General features: G+C 40.1%; 1 long non-coding RNA gene across 1 annotated transcript; it reads right to left on the reverse strand.

The window, feature by feature from the left end:
- Window positions 1-2,312: 2,312 nt before the first annotated feature.
- LOC127491583 (uncharacterized) lies at window positions 2,313-11,240 on the reverse strand. The gene is made up of 3 exons (XR_007920330.2): window positions 10,052-11,240; window positions 9,365-9,431; window positions 2,313-2,986 (listed from the first exon to the last, which is right to left on the reverse strand). It is a non-coding gene; the product is annotated as an uncharacterized lncRNA (long non-coding RNA).
- Between the last annotated feature and the right edge of the window lie 293 nt (window positions 11,241-11,533).

Below are 11,533 nucleotides of genomic sequence, written 5' to 3' on the forward strand. Positions count from 1 at the left end.
AGGCAGTTTCTGGCCTCCAAAACTGTGAAAGCATCAATTTATGTTGTTGTAAGCCATCAGGTTTGAGGAAATTTGTTTCAATAGTCATAGTAAAATCTTTACAGAATGCAAGAGCATCCTGAATTCTCATTGAAACAGGAAAGAAATTATGGGAAAGCAGTGAATTTCCCTGATATGCACAGTATCATCAATTTTTGAAACTAAAAGTGAAAAGAATATCTGACAAAACAATTTTTTTATTTATTTATTTGACAGGTTGAGATATAAATAGTGAGAGAGAGAGAGACAGAGAGAAAGGCCTTCCTTCTGTTGGTTCACCCCAAAAATGGCCTCCACAGCCGGCGCTGCGCCGATCCGGAGCCAGGCGCCTGGTGCTTCTTCCTGGTCTCCCACGCGGGTGCAGGGGCCCAAGCACTTGGGCCATCCTCCACTGCCCTCCCGGGCCACAGCAGAGAGCTGGACTAGAAGAGGAGCAGCCAGAACTAGAACCCGGTACCCACATGGGATGCTGCCGCCGCAGGCGGAGGATTAACCAAGTGAGCCATGGCGCCGGGCCCCAACAAACAAATTTTGATCCCTAATATTGATGTAGACCTCTATCCTTTAAGAAAGAACTAAGTAATTAATATTTTATATACATAAGTACACCCTTCTAAAATATCAGAGCAAAGTAAATCTCATGGAAGAAAATAAAGATGAGACAAAAAGATAATACAATTCCAACATTGTGCTGTCTACACTATTTTTGAAAGTAATGCATTTATAAAAAATGAACCTGAGATGAGTAATTTAGGAAAACGCACTTCCTGATATAGACATGCTCAAACTTTTTGCAGGGACATTAAACATCAGTTTCAACATTGTACAAAACCAAATCAAGGTACTAAAAATTGCCCATAAGTAATTCTCAGGAACTTTAAGAAAAATGGTGAATAGAACTACATTATTTAAAACACAGCAAGGAAAAAAAGGGAGAAGACAGATAAAGAGAGAGAACCAAGCCCCTCAGGTAGGGTAAGGTATCAGGCTTTCAGACATAGAAGAACACAGAGAATACAGCAGCTTTATTATTTTATGTTTTCATCCAGGGTAGCTACAGTTAGTTAATGAGTCTATGATTATTTATTTATTTTCTTCTTTATTTACGGGGGAGCGTGTAAAATAGGGATCATATAGCAAGAATTCCAGAAGTATGATTTCAGGACTAGTGGCTACTGAATGATACTATCAGGGACTAAGTTAATGATCTTTCAAATATTCTTTAAATACCCAAACGGATCTATTTAAAATGATTTATGTAGCATGATTTTATCATCTTCCTGATGGCAGTTATGAGAAAACCTAATAAAATAGATGATCAGTAATTTAAATGTCCTTCTCTCACCAGCTAGCGGAATGACATTGAGGGTCTAAGCCTGAAGCGTCATTTCTTGGAGCAGACATCTTCTAAGACCTGTCCCTCACATTTACACCTTGTATAATCACTACCTAACCCTTGTTGGAGTGAAAGGCTGGCTCTCATACGGAATGCCCCTGAGATGTGTGGTATAACTTCCTCTTTCTTCTAGAGATTTATTCATTTATTTGAAAGGCAGAGTTAGAGAAAGGGAGAGAGAGAGAGAGAGAGAGAGAGAGAGAGAGACTTCTCCATCTACTGGTTCACTCCACAAATGACCACAATGACAGGAATCAGGCTGATCTGAAGCCAAGAACCTAGAGCCTCTTCTGGGTCTCCCACAGGGGTGCAGAAGCCCAAGAACTTGGTCCATCCTCTACTGCTTTCCCAGGCCACAGCATAGAGCTGGATTGGAAGTGGAGCAGCCGAGACTCCAACTGGTGCCCATACGGGATCTGGCACTGCAGGCAGTGGCTTACCCACCATGCTGCAGCACCCCATTTGTGGCATAACTACTGATAGGTAGATTACAAAAACATTGGCTCCTATTTGGAAATTTTGTTTCTTTCTTCCTCTGAGTTAAGGCAGCGACACTGCTGTTTCCCTGTTGAGGGGACTGCCTGCCTGTTCAGGAAGGGCCAGTGAAAAACATAGACCTTCATTCACCGATCAAGGAACTGAATTATTTTAAGAAGCATGAGTAAGATTGGAAATGGATCATCCTCAGCTGAGCCTTCAGATAGGAGCCCAGTCCACAACGCCTTCCTGATTAAAATCTCATGAAAGACTTTAAATGGGCACTCAACTCTGACTGCCCTAGATTCCTGACGGTCTTCAGGGCATCAAGATGCTATTTCCCTTTCAAATAGCACACTCTAAACCTGAGACAGGAAGAATGGACAAAACACCAAGCATGCATTCTTGCCACCTCATTGACCTTTTGTAGATGAAAGAAAGCACATGTGCACATTGGTAAGCAACTAAAAGATCTGCCTTACCACTCAGGCAAGAATTCCATGAGAAAATACTTGAAAAACTAATTACTGAAATCACATTCGAGTGGAAACCATCAAACATATGTGTAATCTTTTTAAGGCAGAAAGCAGGCATGTGATCTTCAGAATGTAGAGTCAAAATCAAAATGGAGTGAGTATGGCTAAAAGCTAATTGCAGGTCTCTTGCTTCTGTACATACTAGCTTTGCTTGCTAATGGCTAAGGGTGTATTTTGTGAAACCAAGTGGGCCCAAGTTCCCAGGAACTAGGCTGACAGAAGTGTGTCCTTCACTGCTATCTTACAACCATATCTTGGATCTGTTATTGGGTTTATTATTGTTAACTATTATCTTATAATCATACACTAGGTTTTTTTTATTGTTCATTGCATAGCAGGGGTTCAGTTTGAAATTGTGAGTCCTAGTGGACAGAATACTATAAAAAGCTGTGTAACTCACTGTTAAGGGCCACACTCTGGTAAGGAGTGTTGCTTCCGATCAGTGGCCAGTCCCGATTGGTTGCCTTGCCTCTCATTTGCTTGTTTTCAATAAAATTCACGTGTGACTGTCACTGGTTTTTGTAATATTCTATTTTAGCTGACAAGATATGCAACAAGAGAGAGGTTATTCAAGAATTAATATGGTTATAACCAACAGATTAAAATATATTTAAAAATTAAATGTATAATCTATATCCTTCAATTAATTAAAGTTCATTAAATTGTGGGCATTGTAAACAGGAAGTTGTTTGTTTTTTGTTTGTTTTTTGTTTGTTTGTTTTTTTGTTTTGTTTTTTGTTTTTTGACAGGCAGAGTGGACAGTGAAAGAGAGAGACAGAGAGAAAGGTCTTCCTTTACCGTTGGTTCACCCTCCAATGGCCGCTGCCGCCGGCGCGCTGCGGCCATTGTACTGCACTGATCCAAAGCCAGGAGCCAGGTGCTTCCTCCTGGTCTCCCATGGGGTGCAGGGCCCAAGCACTTGGGCCATCCTCCACTGCACTCCCTGGCCACAGCAGAGAGCTGGCCTGGAAGAGGGGCACCCAGGACAGAATCTGGCGCCCCGACCGGGACTAGAACCCAGTGTGCCAGCACCTCAGGCAGAGGATTAGCCTACTGAGCCATGGCGCCGGCCTAGGGAAGTCTTTATATTACAGACAGTAAAAATATGTCATATACTGGCAAATCAAAATCTCAATATACTATGAATTGCAGTGAAAATTTTTTCTATAATGTGATAAACTATATATTGAGAATAATATATCTAATGTAAAGTCTTCTTGAAAATACAATTCCTATAATGAAGATAAAGTTAAATTTAGAGTTTTATGTTTAGTTATTTGAAATAAAATAGGATGTGTTATTTAAAATTCTCCCCTAAAATGCTTAAATTCATTAAGAAAAAATGGTAATATATCTGAGTTAATCAGTAATCATAAGAAAAATGAGAAAATTTCAATATTATTATCTCAAGATAGTTTACAACCAATGAAACTTAATTAGTAACTTACATCTAGAAAAATGATTAAGATACTTCTTTGAAAAGTTAAATTTTAAAAATAAACAAAAAATGCTTCAGCCTATTTAAACATTTCCAAAATCTATAATAAGGACACTTTTTAAGCATTTTATGAAGCTAGAATAAAAGTGTCAGCCAAACTATAAAAAAATTTGCACAGAAAAAGAAAATTTCAGAAAAAATAGTTACATTTATTAGTTATTAAAGTAACAATCATAAAATGAGTATCAGTAGATCATCTGAAGTAGTGTATTAAAATATTTATATTCCGGCCAGCACCGCGGCTCAATAGGTTAATCCTCCGCCTTACAGCGCCGGCACACCGGGTTCTAGTCCCCGTCGGGGCGCCAGATTCTGTCCTGGTTGCCCCTCTTCCAGGCCAGCTCTCTGCTGTGGCCCGGGAAGGCAGTGGAGGATGTCCCAAGTCCTTGGGCCCTGCACCCCTTGGGAGACCAGGATAAGTACCTGGCTCCTGCCTTCAGACCAGCGTGGTGCACTGGCCGCAGGGCACCGGCCGCGGCGGCCATTGGAGGGTGAACCAACAGCAAAAGGAAGACCTTTCTCTCTGTCTCTCTCTCTCACTGTCCACTCTGCCTGTCAAAAAAAAAAATAATAATAATAATTATATTCCACAAAAAGGGAAGATTACTTCTGGAGTTACAAAGTCATCATGGTTTTTAGAAATGTCATAATATTAAAAATCGTATATGAAGAAAATAGGGCTATATTATCAAAATGACATTGCATAAAATCTATAAACATTCTTGAGTTTTAAAGTTTGTGATTGCGGTAAGTAGCATATAAATCACAAATCTCAAATCAAAGATTAACATATTTCTTATCATTAAACATTAGAGGAATTCATTTGAAAATCACAAAATGATACTTATAAACCAAATTGATTTAATATATTTTTAAAAGATTTATTTGTTTATTTGAAAGCAGAGTTACAGAGAGTAAGAGGCAGAGAGAGAGAGAGAGATCTGCCTTCCACTGGTTCACTTCCCAGATGGCCCCACGACTGGAGCTGTGGAGACCCAAAGCCAAGAGCCAGGATTCTCCTCCTCTGGGTGTCCCACACGGTTACAGGGGCCCAAGGACTTGGGTCATCTTCCACTGCTCTTCCAGACCAAAGCAGAGAGCTGGATTGGAAGTGGAGCAGCCGGGACTCGAACTGGTGCCCATATGGAATTCCAGCACTGCAGGCGGTGGCTTTAACAGCTATGACACAGTGCTGGCCCCTATTTAATATTTTTATATACTATTTAAAAAAAGGAAAATTAATAAACTCTTCTGTGGGATAGAAACTAGTTATAGAGTAAACTTTTTCACATTATATTTATTAGAATAAAATCATTCTTGTATTATCAACGGAATGCTGCTTACTGTTAAAAATGACAATTGTTTGTTGGGTTTTCAAGGGGAAAAAAAGTACAAAACAAAAAATTAGGACAAGTTCTGTCAACAAATGAATGAGAAAGCTTGATTTTAGTACCACTTTAGTTCCCTTTTGGAAAGGATTTAAGATGGTATTTCATCTTCCTAAGGCATATACCATGCTCAGAAGTTGAATGATTTTTCATTGTTACTAAATCATCAGGCATAATTGTTTTTGATCCCATTTCTAACACTAATGTAGATACTCATTTAAGTAATTCAATTTACCTATTCATGCCTTAAATGTGTTGACATTCCCATAGACGTTTGATTTTTAACAAACACTTTTAATATACACAACCCTCCCTCACTAGCCCCTTATGCACATTTACCTATTCTAAAGTAAAATTATAGAAACAAAATAGGCCAAGGCAGGATTTGAGCACCCAGATTAAACATTAAATACAAACTACAGATACTTTTTCTTTCTCTCTTACAAAATTAGAGGCAAGTAACACAGATTCAAGGACAGCAGCTTTCCCTGACCTGTTCAAGTCTAGAGAAAATCTTCTGGATCTATGCTAGGCAAAGGGTTCTTAGAGTTGACTACAAAATTGTAATCCAAAACAGAAGGATCCTCATATTCTTAGAACTGTATGTATAAGGCCGGCGCCACGGCTCACTAGGTTAATCCTCCACCTTGCGGCACCGGCAAACCGGGTTCTAGTCCCGGTCGGGGCGCCAGATTCTGTCCTGGTTGCCCCTCTTCCAGGCCAGCTCTCTGCTGTGGCCCGGGAGTACAGTGGAGGATGGCCCAAGTCCTTGGGCCCTGCACCCCATGGGAGACCAGGATAAGTACCTGGCTCCTGCCAACGGATCAGCGTGGTGCGCCGGCCGCAGCGCGCTGGCTGTGGCAGCCATTGGAGGGTGAACCAATGGCAAAGGAAGACCTTTCTCTCTGTCTCTCTCTCTCACTGTCCACTCTGCCTGTCAAAAAAAAAAAAAAAAAAAAAGAACTGTATGTATAAACTATACTGAATCTGTTCAGTTTGAATTAATATCACATTAACATGACAATTGATGAGAATTGTGTCACAGTGATTATCATGAATTTGCTGTGACACTAAGAATCTAATGTTAATAAATTTTTAGACCCATATAGGCGCTGGTTCAAGTCCCCGCTGCTCCACTTCCCATCCAGCCTGGGAAAGGAGGGATGGCCCAAGTCCTTGGGCCCCTACACCCACATGGGAGTCCGGGAGGAAGCTTCTGGATCCTGGCTTCGGATTGGTGTAGCTCCTGCCATTGTGGCCACTTAGGGAGTGAACCAGCGGATGGAAGACCTCTCTCTCTCCCACTCTCTGCCTCTCCTCTCTCTCTGTATAACTCTTTCAAGTAAATAAATAAATCTTTTAAAAATATCATTCAGGAAAAAATTAAATAAATGGCAGCCTATAGACTGGAAGAAAATTTTTGTAAGCCATATTATTTGATTAAAATGTTTTTGTGATGAACTTATGAAGAACTTTCAAAATGCCTTAGTAAAAGACAAAATCCAATCAGAATCTAGAAAATAGGTGGTTAAATCAACAAAGAAAGGATGTTCAATATCACTAGTTATTTGGGGAAATTAAATTAAAATCAAATGACCTATCACTATACTACTATCAAAATGTCTAAAATAAAAAAATAAAAAAAAAAATGCTGTGAAGATGTAGAGAAACTGGGACAGCCATATAGAGATGATAGCACTGTAAACTGTAAAGGCCACTCTTGAGATAATTTGGAGGTTTCTTTTAAAACTAAACCTGCAGCAAATTGCATGCTCTGCACTGTTTCAGCGAAATAAAAGTGTATTTTCACACAACGCCTTAGGTATGAATATTCAGAGAAGACTTATTCATAATGAAAAGAAAATGCAATAATAGAGACACCCATGAGAATATTTCAGGCATGGAAAGGCAAGACACTTTGGGGAAAAAAAAAAAGAAAAAACACACCTAAATGAAAGATCTCTGTGAGTGAGATCCCAGTGGAAAGAACGGGTCATCAAAGAAGGAGGTACCTTTCTCTGAAGAGAGGAGAGAACTTCCACTTTGACCATGGCCTTGTCTAAATATGATCAGAGTCCGTGAACTCAGGGGGCTTCCATAGCCTTGGCAGCTCGTGACAAGAGCCTAGGGTGATTACTGATGCCATAAACAAGGGTGTGAATTTGTTAAGTCAACAACAGGAGTCACTGTGCACTTACTCCTCATGTAGGATCTTTGTCCTTAGTGTGCTGTACATTGAGATTTAATGCTATAACTAGTATTCAAACAGTATTTTTCACTTTATGTTTCTGTGTGGGAGCAAACTGTTGAAATCTTTACTTAATGTATGCTAAACTGATCTTCTGTATATAAAGAGAATCAAAAATGAATCTTAATGTGAATGGAAGGGGAGAGGGAGTGGGAAAGGGGAGGGTTACGGGTGGGAGGGACGTTATGGGGGGGAAGCCATTGTAACCCATAAGCTGTACTTTGGAAATTTATATTCATATTCTGTCTTTGCTACTTGTAAATAAAGATGTCAAAAAATCTCAAAAAAATAAACAATTCTTCTTAAGTGCTGAAACTTAACTGAAAAGTGATCGCTGTTAAATATAAGAGTGGGAATAATAGAGGGAAGAGATGTGCAATTCAGGACATGCTCAAGCTGACTTACCTCAAATGGTAGAGTTAGAAACATACCAGGGGATTCCAATTCAATCCCATCAAGGTGGCATGTACCAATGCCATCTCACTACTCTCAGTGATCAATTTCTGTTCACAATTGATCATAATGATAGGACTATAAGAACCAAAGGGATCACATAAACAAGAATAGTGTCTGCAAATACTAGCTGATAGAATAAAAAAGGGAGAGAACAATCCAACATGGGAAGCGAGATACACAGCAGACCCATAGAATGGCAGATGTCCTAAACAGCACTCTGGCCTCAGAATCAGCCCTAAAGGCATTCGGATTCGGCTGAAAAGCCCATGGGAGTATTTCAGGCATGGAAAGCCAAGACACTCTGGGGGGAAAAAAAAAAAAAAAAAAAAAAATGAAGATCTCTGTGAGTGAGATCCCAGTGGAAAGAACGGGTCATCAAAGAAGGAGGTACCTTTCTCTGAAGGGAGGAGAGAACTTCCACTTTGACCATGGCCTTGTCTAAATATGATCAGAGTCCGTGAACTCAGGGGGCTTCCATAGCCTTGGGAGCTCATGACAAGAGCCTAGGGTGATTACTGAGGCCATAAACAAGAGTGTCAATTTGTTAAGTCAACAACGGGAGTCACTGTGCATTGTAATCCATAAGCTGTATTTTGGAAATTTATATTCATTAAATAAAAGTTAAAAGTAAAGAAAAAATATCAATTTACCTTTCCTGGGCATTAACAATGCATATGTGTATCGAAATAACACATGAAATTCCATAAATTCATCTGATTCTTTTTTTAAATTTTTCTGAGAGCATTTTAATTTTAAAAGGATAATAAGATGTACCATTGTGGTGAAGTATTCTTCAACATCTTTACTTTGATCAATGTGAATACGCTGTCGTGGCATTGTGGGGTTTTTTTTGGCACATTTTTTTAAAAGATTTATTTATTTATTGGAAAGTCAGAGTTAGAGAGAGAGGGAAGAGGCAGAGAGAGAGAGAGAGAGAGAGAGAGATCTTCCATCTGCTGGTTCACTCCCCAATTGGCCACTATGGAGAGAGTTGGACTGATCCAAAGCCAGGAGCCAGGAGCTTCTTCCAGGTCTTCCACATGGGTGCAGGGGCCCAAGGACTTGGGCCATTTTGTACTGCATTCCCAGGCGATAGCAGGGAGCTGAATGGGAAGTGGAGCATCCGAGTCTTGAAGCAGCACCCATATGGGATGCTGGCACTATCAGCCCAGGGCGTTAACCTGCTGAGGCACAACGCCAGCCCCTGTGGTATTGGTTTTACTATGCCATTACTGGGAGTAATAGGGCAAGGTATACACAGGATCTCTTATAATAATTATTACATCTGTAACTGCATGCACAAATATGGCAGTTTTTTTAACTTACCACTTGTTGAATTCTTTATGTAGTGGATGGTTAAGCTGTGATTATAAAGTAAACTGAAAATACATCACTGTAAAAAATAAAAGAAAAATAAGAAAAAGTAAGATAGGAGTGAGGGAGAGAGGAAGGGCAGGTTGTGAAGTATCATCATGCTCTTCACATTTTATATATGAAATACATGAAATCTAATCCCTTTATATAAATAAAGAAGTAAAAATTAAAAAAAAAAGATTTGAGTAAATCTTCTGTCTTTTCTAGTATAGTATTAAGGCATTTCTTAAGTAAGTTAATTTACTTAAATTTAGAATTAGCGTTTTCTCTCAGACAAGTTAAAACACAAGCTTTTCAAAAAGAAATTAGCACATTATTTATACTTCATTTATCGTAGGTACTAGTATTTGAAAAATAATTTCCATTTTAACACATATTGCATTTTATCAAAAACAGTTTAATTTATCCATCTTCTCTGACAGGCTGTGTTCAGAAACACTATTTCTGTACCTCAAAACCTGAAACTATAGCTAAAAATTAGTAGAATCACAATGAAATTATAGGAAATGACTGAATGAATTATAGGTTGTCAATCCATTATTATTTCATGCAATGAAGGATTATGTTGATGAATACAGTGGGGGAAAACAAAAGATGATTGTCTAACTAGTAACATGTCCCTGTCCTTTCCACTCTGACCTTTGTTTGGTTGCTTTAAGTCTTCATTAGTTGATTTATTATAACTCCTCTTCTCTATACAGGTGGTATAGCTTTGAGTGATTCTCATCATGTTAATTTGAAGGCAGATATTTATGGATAATTCAGAGGATAGGGCCACAGACTCTCCAATGGCTTAGAAGGAAAAAAATCAGGCCAATATAGTGGTGCAATGGGCTAAGCCGCCACTTTCAATATGAGAATGCAGTATCAGAATACCAGTTTGAGTCCTGGCTACTCTGCTTCTAATTCAGCATCATGATAGAGAGCCTGGGAAAAGCGAATAATGGTCCCAGTGTTTGGGTTCCTGTTACTCATGTGGGAGACCAGGATGGAGTTCCTAGCTTCAGTTGGGCCCGGCTCTGGATATTGTGCCATTTAGGCAGTGAACCATTGAAAAGTGGGTAGAAGACCTCTCTCACCCTCTCTCTGAATTTTAAATAAATAAATAAATCTTTGTTTTTAAAGAATATTCAAAAGAACCTTCCAACTTCATGCTGTTCTATCCAGTATATCACAGAAACTAACTGAAGCTCCATAACTCTCCACGGATGGGGAATGATGATTGTCGCTCCCCGTCTTCGTGGGGGAACGACACTAAGCCCTGCCTAGGCTTCCTATCCGAGTCACGGCACCATCATGTCACTCCCCCTCTTCGTGGAGGAACGACACAGGACCCTGCGCTGTTCTTTCGTCTGCTCGGCCCTCCCCGGGTTTGCTGCTGGTTCTTCCCGGGTTGGCTACTATCCCTTCCACCTCCGTGGAAGGGCAGTTCCCCCTGGCCACATTCCCCACTTCCACAGGGGAGCGGCACACCGCCGGCCGGCTCTTCTCGGGGGCTGCACGGGTGTTCCTTCAGCTAGATGTTCCCCTTAGATGTTCCTGGTGCATGCCGTCTCTCTCCTCCTTTATAGTCCTCCTCCGCCAATCCCAACTCGGCTGCCCACACACCGAGTACGCTGCTCTCCTCCAATCAGTAGCAAGTCCTACAGTTTATTGGTTGAACTGGAGGCAGCTGTGCGGAAGCTGTTTACTTCTCTCCCAGCGCCATATTGTGGGAGAGCAGATGCATAGAATAAGTCTTAATTCCAGTAACTCAGTCTAGTCCGGTTTGCTCCCCACAATGATGATGGTCCACGGATATAACCCTTTTCTTAAATAGTCCAAATTAGTGTCCTTGTATTTTGCCAAAATTCCATAGCAGTAGTTCCGATTCTGAAAGTGTCATAATTGTATCTCTCTGTGTGTAATATGTAATTTTGATTTTAAGCAATTTGCTTAGCCCCAACAACATGTCAGAAAAAAAAAATGTCCCTGCACTACCTGATTGGGTGCCTGACTTTCAAAGGAATATGACCTCATGTGAGAAAGGAGAAAGGCTACTAGAAGTGCTTTCTGATCTCTCTCTCTCTCTCTCTCTCTCTCTTCTCTCTCTCTCATATACACACACAATTATTTATCAAG

The sequence above is a fragment of the Oryctolagus cuniculus genome, chromosome 3, assembly GCF_964237555.1.
Source record: "Oryctolagus cuniculus chromosome 3, mOryCun1.1, whole genome shotgun sequence".
NCBI lineage: Eukaryota > Metazoa > Chordata > Mammalia > Lagomorpha > Leporidae > Oryctolagus > Oryctolagus cuniculus.